This window comes from Coregonus lavaretus (assembly GCF_964263955.1).
Source record: "Coregonus lavaretus genome assembly, contig: HAP1_SCAFFOLD_516, whole genome shotgun sequence".
In the NCBI taxonomy this organism is placed as follows: Eukaryota; Metazoa; Chordata; class Actinopteri; order Salmoniformes; family Salmonidae; genus Coregonus; species Coregonus lavaretus.
Window position 1 is genome coordinate 311,083 of NW_028165382.1, and position 22,494 is coordinate 333,576.

At 44.7% G+C, this 22,494-nt stretch overlaps 1 pseudogene across 1 annotated transcript in view; it reads right to left on the reverse strand.

Moving 5' to 3' along the window:
* LOC311115915 overlaps nucleotides 1-20,473 on the reverse strand; it is a 58,320-nt pseudogene extending 37,847 nt beyond the window's left edge. Inside the window, exon 1 of the transcript in view lies at nucleotides 20,225-20,473. The product of the transcript in view is annotated as an uncharacterized misc_RNA (transcript). The remainder of the gene's footprint in view (nucleotides 1-20,224) is intronic.
* Between the last annotated feature and the right edge of the window lie 2,021 nt (nucleotides 20,474-22,494).

Sequence of the window (22,494 nt, forward strand, 5' to 3'; positions counted from 1 at the left end):
CACTTTTTTGTATCCTTCTCTGATGCTCTGTCTGGCCTGTCCGACGATCAATGCTTCTCTCGTTCAGCCCAATATCGGTTTGCGGCTGCATTTGTGAGGAATGAGTCAGTGGAGTCGGAGGAGTTAGTGTGGTGTATTAGCTATGGTTTTATGCATCAAAATCCTTGAGAAAATGGTACGATGTTGAACTATGTTAGTCAGTCCATGTCTTTATGGGACTAACTCACCTTCAAAGTCTGCTTTGCTCCACTCTCCAGTATACGGGTGTTGCGGACTGGTCTTACTGAGACATGAGAAAGAAAAAAACATGAAATTACGTTTTTGCATGATATTCACACAACTATGTCATGCAACATATTTGGGAATGTATAACAATCATAAATCAATGTCACGCCCTGGCTCTGGGGACTCTTAAATGTTGAGCCAGGGTGTGTAGTGTCTATGTTTTGTTTTCTTTGTTTTTGTTTCTTTCTAGATCGTTTATTTCTATGTTGGCCAGGGTGGTTCCCAATTAGAGACAGCTGTGGCTCGTTGTCTCTGATTGGGAACCATACTTAGGCAGCCTGTTTTGCACTTGTCATTTGTGGGATCTTGTTCTGTATAGGTTTGTGTTGGTGAACCTGTAGACTTTACGTATCGTTTGTTGTTTTGTTATTTGTATCAAGTACTCATTAAAAGATGTACGCATATCACGCTGCGCCTTGGTCCGGTTCTTACGACGATCGTGACAGAAGATCCCACCAAAACAGGACCAAGCAGCGTGTCCAGGAGCAAACGCCGGAGGTAACGTTGGTAGATGTCCTCCTCGGTTGGGGGAGGATCACCGAGGAGGAGGCCGTCCGTTACCGGAGGGTGATGAATGGGGAGACCCAGGCAGGAGAGGAGAAGCGGCGCCAACCGGGCCGTCGTCGGACAGGCGAGAGGCAACCCCAATAAAACATTTAGGGGGGGCACACGGCGTCGACGACGGGGCAGCAGGAGGCAGCTACAGGGCGAATCTGCAGAATAGGAGAGGAGGCCACCAGGTTACGGGGGCTATTGGTCATGAGGGAGCAGGAGTTAAATGGTCAGAGGGAGGAGCTACAGGAGGCGTTAAGGGAGAAGGAGAGTGTAGAGGCACGGCGAGAGGAACTGAGTAGGCAGCAGAGGGAGCGGAGGTTTATGAGGAAACCCAGTCCCGCTCCTCGCACCAAGCAAATGGTGTGTGTCACCAGTCCGGTCCGGCCCGTTCCTGATCCCCGCACTAAGTTAGTGGTGCGTGTTCCCAGTACGGCCCGACCCATTCCTGCTTCCCGCACAAGGCCAGTGGTGTGTGTTCCCAGTATGGTCAGGCCCGTTCCTGCTCCCCGCACTAATTTAGTGGTGCGTGTTCTCAGTACGGCCCGACCCGTTCCTGCTCCCCGCACTAAGTTAGTGGTGCGTGTTCCCAGTACGGCCCAACCCGTTCCTGCTCCCCGCACTAAGTTAGTGGTGCGTGTTCTCAGTACGGCCCGACCCGTTCCTGCTCCCCGCACTAAGTTAGTGGTGCGTGTTCCCAGTACGGCCCAACCCGTACCTGCTCCCCGCACTAAGTTAGTGGTGCGTGTTCCCAGTACGGCCCAACCCATTCCTGCTCCCCGCACTAAGTTAGTGGTGCGTGTTCCCAGTCCGGCCCGGCCTGTTCCTGCCCCTCGCACCAAGCCTGTGGTGCGTGTCGCCAGCCCGGCCCGGCCTGTTCCTGCCCCTCACACCAAGCCAGTGGTGCGCGTCGCCAGCCCAGCCCGGCCTGTTCCTGCCCCTCGCACCAAGCCAGTGGTGCGCATTGCCAGCCCGGCCCGGCCTGTTCCTGCCCCTCGCATCAAGCCTGTGGTGCGCATCGCCAGCCCGGCCCGGCCTGTTCCTGCTCCCCGCACCAAGCCAGTGGTGCGCGTCGTCAGCCCGGTCCGGCCTGTTCGTGCTCCCCGCACCAAGCCAGTGGTGCGCGTCGTCAGCCCGGTCCGGCCCGTTCCTGCTCCCCGCACCAGGCCAGTGGTGCGCGTCGCCAGCCCGGTCCGGCCTGTTCCTGCTCCCCGCACCAAGCCAGTGGTGCGCGTCGTCAGTCCGGCACAGCCCGTGCCTGTTCCACCGGTGCCTGGTCAGGTACCGGTCAGCTGCTCCACACCGGAGCCTAAGCAATCCGCTCCACCGATGTCCAGTCCAGCTCCAGCCAGCGGGACCAGACCAGGGGCGCTACGGGGGGATAGCTAGAGAGTGGTGGTCACGCCCGGAGCCAGATCCGCCTCCGAGGCGGAATGCCCACCCAGCCCCTACCCTCTTGAGTTTGTGTGGCGTGGTCGCAGTCCGCGCCTTTGGGGGGGGGGGGTACTAATCACGCCCTGGCTCTGGGGACTCTTAAATGTTGAGCCAGGGTGTGTAGTGTCTATGTTTTGTTTTCTATGTGTTTCTTTCTAGATCGTTTATTTCTATGTTGGCCAGGGTGGTTCCCAATTAGAGACAGCTGTGGCTCGTTGTCTCTGATTGGGAACCATACTTAGGCAGCCTGTTTTGCACTTGTCATTTGTGGGATCTTGTTCTGTATAGGTTTGTGTTGGTGAACCTGTAGACTTGTTTTGTTATTTGTATCAAGTACGCATATCACGCTGCGCCTTGGTCCGGTTCTTACGACGATCGTGACAATCAACCAAACCTTATTTTTTCAAAATAAACTATGTTGTCAAATATAAAGCCTGATAGAAATTTGTCCTCACCTTTCGTGCGGCTTAAATGTATCCTCCTCGACAGCAACATTCTGTAGATCCCTAGCTAACTGCCCACTATTAAAACAGAAAAGGTCATCATAAGCAAATTGACACGATTCGAATATACAACCAATGTTAAAGTTGTTGTAAAAAACTACTACTTCACTTGTGGAAATCTCATTCCGTCTTGGTCGACGAACGCCCATCGCCCGTTCTGGTGCAGTTGCTGGAGCCAAAGTAATAATACATCATGGCTGCCCTGGCAAGAAAAGATTCCTGCAGGGTCCTAGGGTCCCACGAACTAAGTGGATCAATGAAAACATAAACAGTCAATAGCCACTTGTCTCCTTTGCTGTATTTTATTATTCGTAACAAGCTAGCTAAACCGCTCTTCCACAAATAACGTTGAGTAGCTAGCTAGCTAACGTTAGCCAACTTTGCTTTGGTAGCCAGTTAGCTAGCTAACATTAGCTAGCAAACTTTGTTTGCCAGCTAACATTAGCTTGCTTTAGTCAAAACAGCAACGTGCAATTTCTTACTCCTACAACTTATGTGTTATCCACGTAACACATTAGCTAAGTAGCAAGTCGTTTTTGGCTACATTGTTGTTGGCTGTGACATTAGTAATTTAACTAGCTAACTTAGCTAGTTAGCTAGCTACTTCTTAGCTACTCTAGCTCCGCTGCAAGCTATAGCATAGCTAACTAGCTAGTTGCACTCGCAAGGTTGTGGCCGTGAGGTGTTGATGAGTAAAGGGATCTACACTGTTTTTTTAGGGCAGCGGACACTTTTCGTTGCGTTCTACCCAGAGAGGAAGTCTGCGTTGTGTAGTGTCTATCCACTAGGGAGCTTGGGTTGCCAGAGTAGCTTACCAAGCAAGAGGGGCCAAGGCACTATTTTTGACTCTAGCTAGCAACGTCATTTGAACTTCCGGATCCGGTGTTATATGCCTGTTTAAAAATACTAGCTAACTAACTACATGTCTGGTGTTCTATGCTTTCAACTACTTTAATTAAGGATTAAACTAGCTACAGAAGCAGAAGCAAACATGTCTGCCTCCAAATTGGAAGAGCTTGAACTGCTCTTACTACTCAAGATGATAAATAAAAACAACAAGGAAGAAAATGGCGAATTATCCGTTTTTTGTAGGAGCTGTCGACAGGAAGAATATTTGGATCTGAGTTCCGGCAAACTCGGGCAGCGAGTACTACAACTACAAAGGCTATTTCTCAATGGTCCTGATGGCAGTCTGCGATGCAAAGTAACATTTTACCATGGTCGACGTGGGCGCATTTGGTCGGGAGGGAGATGAGGGAATCTTCTCGCGAAGCAAGTTCGGCTCTGAACTCATTGTAGGCCCAGTGTTGCCAACTCCTCAGTAAGGAAAGTAGCTATTGGCTGTCCTAAAAGTCGATAGAAGTCGCTAAATGACGTCATCACCTAATTTGCATAATTGGCCATGTGCATGTAATTGTGATGGACGCTGGCTGTAGGAGAGAGGAATAACGTTGTGGGAGAGACAAAAAGTGAGTAAAAAACACCCTACATTTACATCCCGCCCTGAATGTAAGCCAGGGCGGGATCAGCCAGCGGCGGATTCCCGCATGCGTGATTCATTTGCAATCTGGACGCGGAAGGGTGAACATCTCCTGCTCTGACTGCAGCTGGGAGGGACTGCTGCGCGAGGACTGGGCCGCCTGTGAGTGCTTTGGGACGGCTCGTTGAGAAGAGTAAGAACGATACGTGCTTTCACGTCAGAGTCTCCAAAAGTCTCAAATAACACCAGAAAAAGTCGCTAGATTTGTCGCTAGTTGCTTTTTTGAAAATGTGTCGCTAGAGGGGTCTGAACACTCGCTAAATATAGCGACAAAGTCGCTATGTTGGCAACACTGTGTAGGCGAGCTGCCTCTTCCAAGGCCAGAGTCTTTGCCAGGGACCCAAACACCGAGCCCATATGTCTTCGTGGGAGACAAGGCATTCCCTCTGAAGGTCAACATGATGTGACCATAACCAGGTAAGATACTGTAAATGCATGTGACTTGTAATATTATGATGTGAAAATTATATGTAATGTAGTAATGATATGCCTCACATAAAAGTGCTGTCCAAAGTATAGACTACACAGTTGTTACAGTCAGTGCTTGACTTGAACTGAAATAGGTACGGGTGCTGGTACTGTTTATATTTAGGTGCAGGAGCTCCACAATACTTTTGAGCTAATATTCTAGAAGAGGAACAGGAGCTCAAGCGGTAGAAAATGTGAGGTGCCGGTACTCAGCTCCGGTGAGCTCCGGCCCAAGTCAAGCACTGGATACTGTACACATTTGATAGCCTTCATGTTACTGTTCAACACTAATGACATGCTTCTTTTATTCAAAGGTTATTCTGGCCTTGATGATGCCAAGAAGATCTACAACTACCGTCACTCAAGAGACAGAGTCATTTTAGAGTACTGCTTTGGCATCCTTGCTGCGAGATGGAGGATCCTAGGACGAGCCCTTGGGGTTTCCCCAGAGAAAGCTGAGACCATTGTGAAGGCCTGCGTGACCCTCCACAATTACAGTGCCTTCAGAAAGTTTTCACACCCCTTTACTTTTTTCACATTTTGTTGTGTTACAGTGGGGGAAAAAAGTATTTAGTCAGCCACCAATTGTGCAAGTTCTCCCACTTAAAAAGATGAGAGAGGCCTGTAATTTTCATCATAGGTACACGTCAACTATGACAGACAAAATGAGAAAAAAAATTCCAGAAAATCACATTGTAGGATTTTTAATGAATTTATTTGCAAATAATGGGGGAAAATAAGTAGTTGGTCAATAACAAAAGTTTCTCAATACTTTGTTATATACCCTTTGTTGGCAATGACACAGGTCAAACGTTTTCTGTAAGTCTTCACAAGGTTTTCACACACTGTTGCTGGTATTTTGGCCCATTCCTCCATGCAGATCTCCTCTAGAGCAGTGATGTTTTGGGGCTGTCACTGGGCAACACAGACTTTCAACTCCCTCCAAAGATTTTCTATGGGGTTGAGATCTGGAGACTGGCTAGGCCACTCCAGGACCTTGAAATGCTTCTTACGAAGCCACTCCTTCATTGCCCGGGCGGTGTGTTTGGGATCATTGTCATGCTGAAAGACCCAGCCACGTTTCATCTTCAATGCCCTTGCTGATGGAAGGAGGTTTTCACTCAAAATCTCACGATACATGGCCCCATTCATTCTTTCCTTTACACGGATCAGTCGTCCTGGTCCCTTTGCAGAAAAACAGCCCCAAAGCATGATGTTTCCACCCCCATGCTTCACAGTAGGTATGGTGTTCTTTGGATGCAACTCAGCATTCTTTGTCCTCCAAACACGACGAGTTGAGTTTTTCTATTTTGGTTTCATCTGACCATATGACATTCTCCCAATCCTCTTCTGGATCATCCAAATGCACTCTAGCAAACTTCAGACGGACCTGGACATGTACTGGCTTAAGCAGGGGGACACGTCTGGCACTGCAGGATTTGAGTCCCTGGCAGCGTAGTGTGTTACTGATGGTAGGCTTTGTTACTTTGGTCCCAGCTCTCTGCAGGTCATTCACTAGGTCCCCCCGTGTGGTTCTGGGATTTTTGCTCACCGTTCTTGTGATCATTTTGACCCCACGGGGTGAGATCTTGCGTGGAGCCCCAGATCGAGGGAGATTATCAGTGGTCTTGTATGTCTTCCATTTCCTAATAAGTGCTCCCACAGTTGATTTCTTCAAACCAAGCTGCTTACCTATTGCAGATTCAGTCTTCCCAGCCTGGTGCAGGTCTACAATTTTGTTTCTGGTGTCCTTTGACAGCTCTTTGGTCTTGGCCATAGTGGAGTTTGGAGTGTGACTGTTTGAGGTTGTGGACAGGTGTCTTTTATACTGATAACAAGTTCAAACAGGTGCCATTAATACAGGTAACGAGTGGAGGACAGAGGAGCCTCTTAAAGAAGAAGTTACTGGTCTGTGAGAGCCAGAAATCTTGCTTGTTTGTAGGTGACCAAATACTTATTTTCCACCATAATTTGCAAATAAATTCATAAAAAATCCTACAATGTGATTTTCTGGATTTTTTTTCTCAATTTGTCTGTCATAGTTGACGTGTACCTATGATGAAAGTTACAGGCCTCTCTCATCTTTTTAAGTGGGAGAACTTGCACAATTGGTGGCTGACTAAATACTTTTTTTCCCCACTGTACATCCTGAATTTAAAATGGATTAAATTGAGTTATTTTTGTCACTGGCCTACACACAACACCCCATAATGTCAAAATGGAATTATGTTTTAAAAAATGTACACAAATTAATAAAAAATGAAAAGCTGAGCTTGAGTCAATAAGTATTCCGCCCCTTTGTTATGACAAGACTAAATATGTTCAGGAGTACAAATTTGCTTAACAAGTCACATAATAAGTTGCATGGACTCACTCTGTGTGCAATAATAGTGTTTAACATGACTAAACACAGAGTGAGTCCACGCAACTCTGTACCACACACATACAATTATCTGTAAGGTCCCTTAGTCCAGCAGTAAATTGAAAAACACAGATTCAACCACAAAGACCAGGGAGGTTTTCCAATGCCTCATACCTATTGGTACATGAGTAAAGCATGGTGATGTTACACTTTGGATGGTGTATCAATACACCCAGTCACTACAAAGATACAGGCGTCCTTCCTAACTCAGTTGCCAGAGAGGAAGGAAACCACACAGAGATTTCACCATGAGGCCAATGGTGACATCAAAACAGTTACAGGAGAAAACTGAGGAAGGATCAACAACATTGTAGTTACTCCACAATACTAACCTAATGGACAGAGTGAAAAGAAGGAAGCCTATACATAATTAAAGTATTCCCAAATATGCATCCTTTTTGCAATGAGGCAGTTAAGTAATACTGCAAAAAAATTGGCAAAGCAATTCACCATTTTGTCCTAAATACAAACTGTTATGTTTGGGGAAAATCCAATACAACACATTACTTAGTAGCACTCACCATATTTTCAAGCATAATGGTGGCTACATCATGTTATGGGTATGATTGTAATCGTTTAGGACTGGGCAGTTTTTCATGATAAAAAAGAAACGTAATGGAGGCAAAATCAGTCCGCTTTCCACCAGACACTAGGAGATTAATTCACCTTTCAGCAAGACAATAACCTAAAACACAAGGCCAAATCTACACTGGTGTTGCTTACCAATAAGAAAAAGTAACAGTTTTGACTAACATCTGCTTAAAAATCTATGGCAAGACCTGAAAATGGTTGTCTAGCAATGATCAACAACCAATTTGACAGAGCTTGAATAATTTTGAAAAGAATAATGGGCAAATGTTGCACAATCCAGGTGTGGAAAGCTCTTAGAGACTTACCCAGAAAGACTCATAGTTGTAATCGCTGCCAAAGGTGATTGTAACATGTATTGAATACTTATCTAATCGTGATATTAGGGGGTTGAAAACGTATCTAATCAACATATTAGTGTTTTATTTTCATATTTTTTTCACTAATGTTAGAATTGTTCTTCCACTTTTACATTACAGAGTACTTTGTGTAGATTGTTGACAAGAAAATGACAATTACATCTATTTTAATCCAATGTGTGTGTTGGAGTGTCAGTGTAGTACGTGTGAGTGTATGGGTAGAGCCCAGTGAGTGGGCATAGAGCAAGATAAATGCAAATAAAAAGGGTGTCAATGCAAATAGTAAGGGTAGCCATGTGATTAACTGTTAAGCAGTCTTATGGCTTGGGGTAGAAGCTGTTCAGGAGCCTTTAGGTCCCAGACTTTGGGTCAGTCATTTTTCAATTCAGTTGATTTGGTAAGTAAACTGAAGTTCTAATATTTTCCGCATTGCCTCCTTTGAGGAAAATATTTGAATTTCAGTTTACTTCCTGAAATGACTGATTTAAAAATGGAATTGACCCGACCCTGACCTCCACTGAGACATTACCCCATATGTAAATCAACTTGCAGTGCTTGGCCTAGTCAAGTGCCGTGTTACAAACAGTGGACAACATGCTTGAAAAAAATAACAGTGGTAGACCTATTCAAGTGCCGTGTTAACGACATGCTTAGAAAAAGTAATCTCAATACATTTGAGTAAGGAAATAATAAGTTAAGGAAAATGGCAGATCTAAGAAACACCATGACCTACAATTATTAGCCTACATACTGCAAAGGTTCAGTAGCACTTCCACCATGGTTGGGGTCAATTCCTTTTCAATTCAGGAAGTAAACTAAAATGTCAATATCAATTCAATTTTCCTCATTACCTCCTATGAGATTAAATTAGAACTGGAATTTCAGTTTACTTCCTGAATTGAAATGGAATTGACCCCAACCCTGGTGGAGGTGCTACTGTAATGATGATTAAGGAGTAAGAGCAAGTGTCTTTTTGGGTTCCTTTCCTAAACAATAAAAAAAAATTCAACAATGTCAACAAATAATACTTTTTTGAGGTCAGTGTGGGATTATTAAACAGCTTTTTATTTAAGTAAACAGAAATTCAATTGAGATAGCTCAACAGGCACAATACCTTCCAAAAGATCATCAAAAACCCATGATGGGGTGGAAATACTGCAGTGACGCAACAGTATCACTTTGCACAACATTTTGTACATTAAAGTCATGGCTGGCTTTTGTTCTCAGGCTAATCTCTTTGCAGACATGTAATGACTTGGCTCAGTATTTGGTTCTGAGATTTAGCTTAGAATTATTATTGTTATTAAACAGTTCTTGAATCTAAAGTATTGGAGCATACACTGTTGTGTGTCCAGGTTGCTCTAAGTCTAAAACACACTGTACTGCCATTACCATGGGATAGTTCTTCAAAAGATGTCAGCTTTAGCAGATAAAACAGCTTATAAAAGAACAACATGCATATTAACCATAAAACCAAATACTATGGAAACAAAAACATAAAATACGTGTACAGGTGAAGACACAGGAGTGTATGTTTTCATAAAAAAGTAAAGTCGCAACAATACAATTCTATGCAAATTCCACCTGCATGGTTCAGGGAAAAGCCCATGTAAAGCACTTGTGGTATGTGGCCTGTAAAATGTTCTGTTCCGACTTCAAACATAATACTCTGACAATCTTTTGTACTGTATTCTAGCAGCTCAGCATAACACTTCTTACAGAATCCATCACAATGTCATCTAAAAAATAAGACTCCAACCTTAAGCCACATCTCGTTATGTTGAAACAAAAACGAAGAGTGTTATCAGCTTGTGGTAGACATTTGGTCAGTGCCTACACATGTATAATCAAATCATTTTTCAGAGCCTGTAGTCTTGGCTTCAGTTTGCCATCTTCTAAACCTAGCAGGATTTTCTGAATGAACTCGAACGTGTTGGACAGTTATTTCGGATAACTGAGATGTAGAGCATAGATCAGACCAAACATTACCAGGAAAGCATCCGGCAGTCTGGGGAGGTCAGTCAAAACAACTTCACTCTCCAGGACGACAGAGAACTTGACCCTATTGTAGTGGACTGGATTTTCCATGTTGTCACCAACGATTGTAAGCAGGGCTACCGGTGAGTCACCAAACCCGTCTGAATCCTCCACCTGAAATACACGATGCACTTCAGATGAGAATACTAGGCAGACATGTTATATAGCAATATATCTATGATTACCTATGTTTGGCTAGATAGACCATACTCACCCATCTAATCCTCTCAGATCACCTCAGCAGCTAGGGTGGGTTGATTGAGAATGGGCACAATAATAAAACATAACCAGAATGACAGGAAACCTACCTTGCATGTTTTTGAAAAATCCTGAGACTTCCTCGCGCAGCAAAACAGGAAGAGCACGGAGAACAGTTGTACGCCTTGTGTGGGCATCATGTACATTGCATTTGGAAAGTATTCAGACCCCTTCCCTTTTTCCACATTTTGTTATGTTACAGCCTTATTCTAAAATGTATTACAAATAAAAAACAAACATACCTTATTTACATAAGTATTCAGACCTTTTGCTATGAGACTCGAAATTGAGCTCAGGTGCATCCTGTTTCCATTGATCATCCTTGAGATGTTTCTACAACTTGATTGGAGTCCACCTGTGGTCAATTAAATTGATTGGACATGATTTGGAAAGGCACACACCTGTCTATGGAAGGTCCCACAGTTGACAGTGCATGTCAGAGCAAAAACCAAGCCATGAGGTTGAAGGAATTAACTGTAGAGCTTTTAGACAGGATTGTGTCGACATACAGATCTGGGGAAGTGTACCAAAACATTGCTGCATCATTGAAGGTCCTCAAGAACACAGTGGCCTCCATCATTCTTAAATGGAAGAAGTTTGGAACCACCAAGACTCTTCCTAGAGCTCTCTGCCCGGCCAAACTGTGCAATATGGGTAGAAGGGCCTTGGTAAGTGAGGTGATCAAGAACCCGAAGGTCACTCTGACAGAGCTCCAGAGTTCCACTGTGGAGATGGGAGAACCTTCCAGAAAAACAACCATCTCTGCAGAGCTCCACCAATCAGGGCTTTATGGTAGAGTGGCCAGACGGAAGCCACTCCTCAGTAAAAGGCACATGACAGCCCACTTGGAGTTTGCCAAAAGGCACCTAAAGGACTCTCAGACCATGAGAAACAAGATTCTCTATTCTGATGAAACCAAGATTGAACTCTTTGGCCTGAATGCCAAGCATCACGTCTGGAGGAAACCTGGCACCATCCCTACAGTGAAGCATGGTGGTGGTAGCGTCATGCTGTGGGGATGTTTTTCAGTGGCAGGGACTGGGAGTCAGGATCAAGGGAAAGATGAACGGAGCAAAGAACAGAGAGACCCTTGATGAAAACCTGCTACAGAGCACTCAGGAGCTTTGGGATAAGTCTCTGAATGTCCTTGAGTGGCCCAGCCAGCGCCCAGACCTGAACCCGATCGAACATCTCTGGAGAGACCTGAAAATAGCTGTGCAGCGACACTCCCCATCCAACCTGACAGAGCTTGAGAGGATCTGCAGAGAAGAATGTGAAAAACTCCCCAAAAACAGGTGTGCCAAGTTGTAGCGTCATACCCAAGAAGACTTGAGGCTGTACTTGCTGCCAAAGGTGCTTCAGCAAAGTACTGAGTAAAGGGTCTGAATTCTTATGTAAATGTGATATTGCAAAAAAAATCTAAAAACCTGTTTTTGCTTTGTCGTTATGGGGTATTGTGTGTAGATTGATTAGAACAATTTTTTAAAATACATTTTAGAATAAGGATGTAACGTTACAAAATGTGGAAAAAGTAAATGGGTCTGAATGATTTCTGAATGGACTGTAGACTCCCGAGTCCTCTCCAAGGGGGAAGTTTGGCAGAAAGTTCACTTCAGCCCGCTTAGGTCTCTTTATATTTGAGGGCGGTGGTTCAATCTCTGGATTGCTTCTGCTTCTTTTTCCTGTGTTTACGGAGACCTCCTGACATCCTGCTCCTGCGCCATATTGTGCACCTGTCATGCAGACATGCGCCAAATGAGGTAGCTAGTGTGGGTGAGTTTGGCGCGTTGTACAATTCGGATAGGGATAGAGATCTTGACAATGGATATATTCTCCAAAGAAACGCTACCACTCAAATAATGTTCAAACATTAAAATGTATAGCTACCGTTATCTATCGAAGCAAAGTAATTAACTTACCGCGTGAACCCTCAGGCAACAGTGTGCACTTTTGTAGCTCGTGTATTCGTTTGTAACTGGTGAAATCCACTCCAGCAGAGACAAATCTGACTCCAGTCGCCTACATACGTCACGAGTGCTCCCAGAGCTTGGCTTGCCTGCATTTAATTTCCAGCTTTCATTAATTACTTTAAATGATTATGTATCATCAATGCTACCTAAAGTTACTTTCCCACCACCTGCCTGGCACTTGCCAGTTAACCAGATTGCTAGCTTGACAGATATCCATTCGAAGTTCGACAAATCAAACACGCACGATACAGTTAATAATCATTATTACATTTTTACCATTAAGAAAGTATCCACTGTCGCAGGGACCGTCCGCCATGTTGGAAAGATTTTGAAATGCCACATGCCTGCCTTTGAACATCGACATCAGACGTAATCAAGGTCAAACTTGACAGATATGTGTGCCTGTCAATCTATCATCAGAAGTCCTGTTTACATAAACTCGCCGATACAATTCATCTGAATAAATAAATAACAGTCTCACGAAATCAAAAGTGGGGTGCATGTTATGGGAACCTAAAACAGTTATGTTACTATGTTTTCACTTATATTATGTTTACAGAACTTAATTCAATTATTGAATAGTACTGTTCGGGTTTACAGTGTACCCTCACCACCTGCGGGTGGCCCGTCAGGAAGTCCAGGATTCAGTTGCAGAGGGAGGTGTTCAGTCTCAGGGTCCTTAGCTTAGTGATGAGCTTTGAGGGCACTAAGGTGTTGAATGCTGAGCTGTAGTCATTGAACAGCATTCTCATGTAGGTGTTCCTTTTGTCTAGGTGGGAAAGGGCAATGTGGAGTGCAATAGAGATTGCGTCATTTGTGGATTTGTTGGGGTGGTATGCAAATTGGAGTGGGTCCAGGGTGTCTGGGATGGTCATGCGCATGCTCTGAGTACACCTCCTGGTAATCCGTCTGGCCCTGCGGCCTTGTGAATGTTAACCTGTTTAGTCACATCGGCAACGGAGAGCGTGATCACAAAGTTGTCTGGAACAGCTGGTGCTCTCATGCATGGGTCAGTGTTGCTAGCCTCGAAGCGAGCATAGAAGGCATTTAGCTTGTCTGGTAGGCTCGTGTCACTGGGAAGCTCACGGCTGGGATTCCTTTTGTAATCCATGATAGTTTGCAAGCCCTGCCACATCTGACAAGCGTCAGAGCCGGTGTAGTAGGATTCCATCTTAGTCCTGTATTGACGCTTTGCCTGTTTGATGGTTCGTCGGAGGGCGTAGCGGGATTTCTTATAAGCATCCAGATTAGTGTCCCGCTCCTTGAAAGCGGCAGCTCTAGCCTTTAGCTCAGTGCGGATGTTGCCTGTAATCCATGGCTTCTGGTTGGGATATGTACGTACAGTCACTGTGGGGACAACGTCGTCGATGCACTTATTGATGAAGCCAGTGACTGATGTGCTAAACTCCTCAATGCCATCGGATGAATCCCGGAACATATTCCAGTCTGTGCTAGTGAAACAGTCCTGTAGCTTAACATCTGCTTCATCGGACCACTTCCGTAATGAGCTTGCCACTGGTAGTTCCTGTTTGAGTTTTTGCTTGTAAGCAGGAATCAGGAGGATAGAGTTATGGTCAGATTTGCCAAATGGAGGGCGAGGGAGAGCATTGTATGCGTCTTTGTGTGTGGAGTAAAAGTGATCTAGAGTTTTTTTGCTTCTAGTTGCACAGAAAACAGAAAATCACTCAGAAACTGGCCATTTTACACAGTGTATGTGGGTGCGTGAAAAACAACAACATGAAAGAGCAAAAATGAAATGATTGAAATACTTAATATTTTCTTATGGGTTCTTATTTATCTGTTTTCTTCCTAAACTGGGAAACTGACACATTTACATTTAACCAGTCCCAGAGTACCTCATTGATGATGGAGGGGCAGGATGAGGGAAAAGGAATGGGGAGGGAGGGAAAGGGAGGGGGAAGGGAGGGGGAGGGAGGGGAAATGGAGGGAGAGGGAGGGGAAATGGAGGGTTAAAGGGAGGGGGAGGGAGGGGAGATGGAGGGGAAATGGAGGGGGAGGGAGGGGAAAGAGAGGGGGAAAGGGAGGGGAAAGGGAGGGGGAGGGAGGGGAAAGGGAGGGGGAAGGGAGGGGGAAGGGAGGGGGGAGGGGGAGGTAGGGGAAAGGGAGGGAAAAGTGAAAAAATGTCTGGTGATTTTACACCTGACGTCTTCTGAGAGCTGTTTGAAATTCTCCTATGGAATACTAATGTTTGTGTGTGCGTGCATGCGTGTGCTTGTGTGTGTGAACTGTTCCATCTTCTCTGACTTTGAAGAGTTTAATCCAATCATATCCGAAAGACTGAGAGCCCTATTGTGTATTCAGGCATTTGTGGATAGGTTGTTTTGTCCTCTTGTTGATGTTACAGGATTATTTTTAAACAAAACGCTGTATCATCAATCACACATAAATGCTGCACTGCTGTCCACACACACATACACACAAATGCACGCACTCAGAAACGTAGGCATGCACACATGCGTGCCCCCCCTCCCGCCAACTGTGTATCTGCATATTATTCTACTACAGTCTACACTGCCTGCTAGTGTCTGTATAATGAACATACATGCATCCAGGATGTGCTGGTAGGGAGTGTGTGAGAATGAGTTTGCACGTTTTTTAAATTAGATAAACCTTTTTGTACATATATTAATGAGTACGTGTCAATGAGAAAGACAGAAAGAGGGATAATTGAGATAGTGAGAGAGTTGCAAGCCAGTAGGGAATGTTGTACTGACCAACTGCCAGCTCATGAAGTCAGGTTTGAGTGGTGTGTGTGTGTGTGTGTGTGTGTGACCTTGGTCTTCCTCTCTCTGAGGAGAGTACCAACATAACTAATATATGAGGGTCTCTGCTCTATTCCCTGACTATTGCTTTCACCTACTGCTCTCGCCCTCTGTCTTTCTTTTCTCTTTCCCTCTCTATCTGTGTGCCTTCCCTAGTAATCTCTCTCTCTCTCTCTCTCTCTCTCTCTCTCTCTCTCTCTCTCTCTCTCTCTCTCTCTCTCTCTCTCATCCTCTCTATCCCTCTCTCTCTCATCCCCCCTCTCTCTCTCTCTCTCTCTCTCTTTCTCTCATCCCCTCTCTCTCTCTCTCACTCTCTCTCTCTCGCTCTCATCCCTCTCTCTCTCTCTCATCCCCTCTCTCTCTCTCTCTCTCATCCTCTCTCTCTCTCTCTCTCTCTCTCTCTCTCTCTCTCTCTCTCTCTCTCTCTCTCTCTCTCTCTCTCTCTCTCTCTCTCTCTCTCTCACCCTCTATCTCTCTCTCTCTCTCTCTCATCCCCTCTCTCTCTCACCCCCCCCCCCTCTCTCTCTCTCTCTCTCTCTCTCTCTCTCTCTCTCTCTCTCTCTCTCTCTCTCTCTCTCTCTCTCTCTCTCTCTCTCTCTCATCCCCTCTCTCTCGCAATTCAATTCAATTCAATTCAATTCAATAGCCTTTATTGACATGGCAAGTAAAATTACTTACATTGTCAAAGTATAGATATAACAAAAATGGTGGGACCAAGAGCAATAATAGAAGTAGTGGAAATGGGATTACCATTAACAGCAACTACAACAACAATATTAATGAGAATAACAATACATTAAAGCAATAGTAGTCGACCAATCTCAACATGACTGAGAAGACACATTACATGATATGAAAGCCAAAACAAAACAGGAAATATTATTGACATTACATTACACTTTTCACTGGCTGTCCCTCAGGTTGTGGCAGGAGGACACATATTTGGCTGCCAAAATTGCACATTTTGGCTTTTCACCCAATAAATATTTGATTTTTTCTTCCTCTTTTATAGTTTCAAATTCTTTGTACTGAATGATAATTTTGGGAAAGAAAGATTCTCTTAAGTCTGAGTATTTTTCACAGTGTAGTAGGAAATGCAGCTCTGTCTCTACCTCTCCCCGGAGGCAGAGTGAGCACAGCCTGTCCTCTCTAGGCAGCCAGGTTTGCCTGTGACGACCGGTCTCTATAGCCAGACTGTGCTCACTGAGTCTGTACCTAGTCATTGTTTTCCTCAGTTTTCTATCAGTCACAGTGGTCAGATAGTCTGCCACCATGTACTGTCTGTTTAGAGCCAAATAGCATTGAAGTTTACTTTGATTTTTTGTGGTGTCTTTCCAATAGGTTATAGATTTTTATTTTTGCTTTGTGATGATTTGGTTGTGCCAGATTTTCTGAGTGCTGTCCTGAAACTCTATGAGGTTGGTTTTGGTTAGTGAACTGAGCCTCAGAACCAGCTGGCTGAGGGGACTCTTCTCTTGTTTCATCTCTTGACATAGTAGAGCTGTGTGATGGAATGTTTTGGGGTCACTTGTTTTTAGATGGTTGTAAAATTTGATGGCTCTTTTTTCTATTCGAATAAGGAGGGGGTATTGGCCCAATTCTGCTCTACATGCGTTATTTGGAGTTTTTCTTTGCACTTGCAATACAGTCTTGCAAAACTCTGCATGCAGTATTTCGATTGGATGTTTGTCCCATTTGGTAAATTCAGTATTAGAGAGCGGACCCCATACTTTGCTGCCATATAGAGCAATTGGTTCTATAACTGATTGGAACATTTTGAGCCAGACTCTAATTGGAATTTCGATTTTAATATTCCTTTTAATGGCATAGAATGCTCTTCTTGCTTTGTCTCTCAGCTCATTCACAGCCATGTGAAAGCTACCTGTGTTGCTGATATTTAGTTCTAGATATGTGTAATTTTTGGTGTGTTCTAATAGAACTGTGTCCAAATAGAATTTATATTTGTCATCCTGATTTACGGACCTTTTTTGGAATATCATTATATTCGTTTTTTTTAGATTAACGGTCAGGGCCCAGGTCTGACAGAATCTGTGCAGATTATCTAGATGCTGCTGTAACCCCTCCTTAGTGGGAGACAGTAGCACCAGGTCATCTGCGTACAGCAGACACTTGATTTCAGTGTTGTGTAGGGTGAGACCAGGTGCTGCCAATTCTTCTAATGTTTTTGCCAATTCATTAATGTAGATGTTAAATAGTGTTGGATTTATTGGCCCTGTTTCACTCCACGTCCCTGAGAGAAGAAGTCTGTTTGCTTGTTGCCGATTTTAATCGCACATTTGTTTTTAGTGTACATTGATTTAATAACATCATATGTTTTCCCTCCAATACCACTTTCTATTAGTTTGTAAAAAATACCTTTGTGCCAAATTGAATCAAATGCTTTCTTGAAGTCTACAAAACACGAGTAGATTTTGCCTTTGTTTTGATTTACTTGTTTGTCAATTAGAGTCTGGAGGGTGTAAATGTGGTCTGTTGTATGATAATTTTTTACAAATCCAATCTGGCTTCTGCTTAGGACATTGTGTTCATCAAGGAAATGATGTAGTCTGCTGTTTATGATACTGCAGAGAATTTCCCCCAAGTTGCTGTTAACGCAAATTCCTCTGTAATTATTTGGGTCAAATTTGTCTAAATTTTTATAAATTGGTGTGATCAATCCTTGGTTCCAAATATCGGGGAAAATACCTGCAGTTAGGATAATGTTGAAGAGTTTGAGTATAGCCAATTTGAATTTGTGGTCTGTATATTTGATCATTTCATTTAAAATACCATCAGCACCACAGGCCTTTTTGGGTTGGAGAGTGCAAAGTATTTCCAATAATTCTTGTTCTGTAATTGGGGTATCCACAGGATTCTGATAGTCTTTGACTGCTGATTCAAGGATTTGTAATGTTTCTTGTATATCTTGTTGTTCTGGGCTCTTTGTTATATTGCTGTAGAGGTTTGCAAAGTGATTTCTCCACATATCCCCATTTTGGATAGCCAATTCCTCATTATGAGGTTTATTTAATTTATTCCAATTTTCCCAGAAGTGGTTTGATTCTATGGATTCCTCAATCACATCCAGCTGATTTCTAATGTGCTGTTCTTTTTTTGTTCTTAGGGTGTGTTTGTATTGCTTCAGTGTTTCCCCATATTGAAGACGTATATTTTTGTTGTCTGGTTCTCTGTGTTTATGATTAGATATATTTCTCAATGACTTTCTTAGATTTTTGCAATCATTATCAAACCATTTTTCGTTATCTATTCTTTTTGGTTTGCTCTTATGTTTCTTAAGATTAGCCAAGGAGGCTAATTTGTCAAATATAAAGTTTATGTTCCAAACGGCCAAATTTACACCTTAATTGGTGTAGGAGAATGTTAATGCTAAAAAGTTGTTCAGGAGAGATTGTATTTTTTGGCTACTAATTGCTTTTTGGTAGATGTCTGTACTGTCTGCACTCCATCTATAGGTCTGATTAGTACCATGTAATTTATTGGGCCGTGATGCTTCATGGTTGGGTTCTGCTCTTCTCAGATACACTGTGATTTTACTGTGGTCAGAGAGAGGTGTTAGTGGGCTGACTGTGAAGGCTCTGAGAGACTCTGGGTTGAGGTCTGTGATTAAGTAGTCTACAGTACTGCTGCCAAGGGATGAGCTGTAGGTGTACCTACCAAAAGAGTCCCCTCTTAGCCTACCATTGACTATGTACATACCCAGCATGCGACAGAGCTTCAGGAGCTGTACTCCATTTTTGTTTTTCACTTTGTCATAGTTGTTTCTGGGGGGGTATGTGGGGAGGGAAAGGATGTTGCTTCCCGGTAGGTGTTTATCCCCATGACTGTTAATAGTGTCAAGTTCTTCTGCTGTTCTAGCATTCAGGTCTCCACAGACCAGCCCATTGCCTTGGGCCTGAAAGTGACTAATCTCCCCCTCTAGAATGGAGAAACTCTCTTCATGGAAGTAGGGTGACTCTGAGGGGGGAATGTATGTGGCACAGAGGAATACGTTGTTATCTGTTAAGATAGCCTCCTTGTTGATTTTTAGCCAGATAAAGAATTGTCCTGTTTTGATCAATTCGATTGAATTAGTTAGTTCAGATTTATACCATATTAGCATTCCCCCTGAGTCTCTGCCCTGTGTGATTCCTTTTAATTTGGTGGATGGTACGATTATCTCCCTATAACCTAGTGGACAGCCAGTGGAAACATCACCTCTGCACCATGTTTCCTGTAGTACTACAATATCAACATCATCAATTTCTTTAAGGAAGTCTGGGTTTCTGCTCTTTAGCACAAAAGCAGAGGACTTCAAGCCTTGTAAATTCCAACATGCAACGTAAAAGGACTTCATAACAGTTTTTTCTTTACCTTCAAAATGAGATAAACACTCACAATCCAACAAGAACAATTAAAATAGGATTTTTCAATTAAGGTAAACTCTTATTATGCAAATGTGATTTGTTTATCATTTAAGATAGTATTTGTGTCATGCCACTTGGGTGGATGTGGTGTGAGGATGGTGGAGTTCTTGTGCTCATCTTACCATGACCCTCGGCCTATCACATGTGAGCATAGTAGATTCAGCATTTGTTTGATGTCACTCATTTCGTTGGTGGGGAGCTGGGCCAGTTGCTCCTCTCACAGCTTGTGCATAGCTCTGTCTGCCGGGCTGTGGCTCCTCCAGGTGTGGGTCTGTGGTGGGGGGGAGGGGGGTGTTAGGCCTCGTCTGGGTGGGTCTGAAGCTGGGCTGGGGTGGTCTGTGCTGCGCTGGATGTGGTGGGCATTGAGGTTGGTGGTGCTGTGGCCGTGGCTGGGTGGTCCAGGGTGCTGGTCCGGGGTGTTGTCTCGGTGATCTCGGGGGGGGGTGGAGATTGCTCCGCTGTTCCTGGGTGGAGAGGTCGGGATGCGGTTTAAAGCGACGTCCTTGAGAGTCTTAGCAAGGATGTGGACTGTCTCCCTGTACAGGCGAACATGGTCATAGAGACAGTCCAGATCGAGGGTGGGATGGTGGGCCAGGTGTACATTGGGTCGCAGGGCACAGTCCCGGGAGAGGCTGGCGTTTATTCTTTGGATTGTGGCAGGGTGGAAGTCCTTCCTCTGTAGAAAGGTTGACACCACGATCCTTGAGTTGGGGAAGATTGCGGAGGCCTTCTCAATCACTCCCCGTAGTGAAGTCGCCACTCTCTCCTGCTGAGCACGCAGGTCGTTGCTTCCGGTGTGTATGATTATGTGGCTTGGCGACCTGTGCTGGGTCTTATCAAGCAGCGCCATGGCACTCTGCGTTGTTGGGCACCACTCCTTTCTCGTTTTGTGTCTAGGGAAAAGTTTATTCTCCTGAACAAACTTCCCATTTGAGTCCATCAACAGGACAATCTCAGCCAGTGTTTCTTCTGGACTGGAGGGGGTAGAATCGGGGCTGGTGGGTGTTGGAGCTGGGGTGTGGCTGGTCTGTACCGGTGCCGCTGTCAGTGGGAGGCTGTTCTGGGGGCTGGCGGGGAGGCATGCAGCCGGCAGGGCTGGGGAGGCCTGGCTGGTTGAGGTGGGCTCCTCTGCTGTGTGAGGGCAGGTCATAGAGTGGTGATCTAGCTGCTCCTGCAGCCTGTTCTCTGTTCTCTTTCTCTCCTGCAGCTCCTCTCTTAGTGTGGTCAGCTCGTTTATTACTGCTCTGCCTGGCTTTTTGGAGCTCTCTCACCTCCTTTGTTAGATCAGCCAGTTCTCTCTTGAGTCCGTCTCTCTCTTGCTGAACTTCTTTCAGCTGTGATGCAAGGCTGCTGTCCTGCTCTGTCCACACCTTAGTTAGGAGCTCCTCTAAGGTGTGGATGACTGGTTGCTGTTTGCTCACACTCTCCCTGAGCAGGACCACCTCTCCCTCCAGTTTGGTGAACTGATCCCTCATGGCAGCCATGGTGGTGAGGAGGGCCTGAGCCTGCTCTGCACTGAGGGGGTCGCTCTCCTCCTGTGGCGTGTCCACTATGGTGGGAAGAGAGGTGCTGGATGTGCCTTTTTGGGTGGGGATAGTAGGGGTGAGGGTGGTGCTGGTGGAGTTTGTCTTGTGGGAGGGCAAGTCACTGGTGGTGTCCTTCTCTCTCTCTGCTCTCTCCTTAATGGTCTGAAAGTCTGTTTCAAACAGCCTAAGGTTACCTTGCACCATGACAGTCCCAGTCTTGTAGAGGTTGATTGTTATCATGGTGCTGTCAGGGTCGTCTGTCTCTTTGACTTTCAGCTTCCACCCATGACAGATTCCCTCTTTCTTTACGGATGGGTAGTGAGAGCAGACTGCTGAGCGCCATGCATTTGGCTGGTCAGTGAGAAAGATGAGATTACTCACATAACTGTTTTTGTAGAGGTCTGTGAAAAGGGTTTCAGGCCTACCCTTTAGTAGATTCTGTTTAAAAGCTTTCCTTGTTGTGTCATTTTTGGCCTCTGGAGGGTAGAGAATGGACTCAGCGCTGAGGGGGAGTGGGGACATGGTGCCTGTGAGCTCTGCTACTACTGCTGCTGCTGCTCTGTTCTGCTGCACCGTTGCTATGGCAACCAGTTTTGTTTGTCTGCTGCTGTTGCTAGCTAGCTCCTGTTTAGCTAAAAAACCAGCAAAAAGAGTGAAAAATCTTCACACACAAAAACAGAAGATATGTTTAAAGTTAAAGTCCGTGCTTCTTTTTGATATACTCACTCAGTTTGGTCGTTTGATGTAGTTGTATTAACTCCCCTTGCTAGGTTTGTCCTAGCTCAATTTTCTGGCTGGCTTGTTAGCCTGCTGGCTAGGTTTTTGTTGTGTAGCTAGCTAGTGAGAGTCAAAACTTCTTAATTTGAGGCGCAAAGTTACTTTTTTAAATATTCTGATTTAATAGAGTTGCTGTTCATCACTTCTTGCCTTGAATTATTTCGATTCTAAAAAATAAAAAAAAACTGAAATAAATCAGGAGCTCATGTTGAGCATGACCTCTCTCTCTCTCTCTCGCTCTCATCCCCTCTCTCTCTCTCTCTCTCTCTCTCTCATCCCCTCTCTCTCACCCCCCCCCCTCTCTCTCTCTCTCTCTCATCCCCTCTCTCTCACCCCCCCCCTCTCTCTCTCTCTCTCTCTCTCTCTCTCTCTCTCTGTCATCCTCTTTCTCTCTCATCCCCTCTCTCTCTCATCCCCCCCCCTCTCTCTCTCTCTCTCTCTCTCTCTCTCCTTCTCTCTCTCTCTCATCCCCCCTCTCTCTCTCAATTCAATTCAATTCAATTTAAGGGCTTTATTGGCATGGGAAACGTATGTTAACATTGCCAAAGCAAGGGAAGTAGATAGTAAA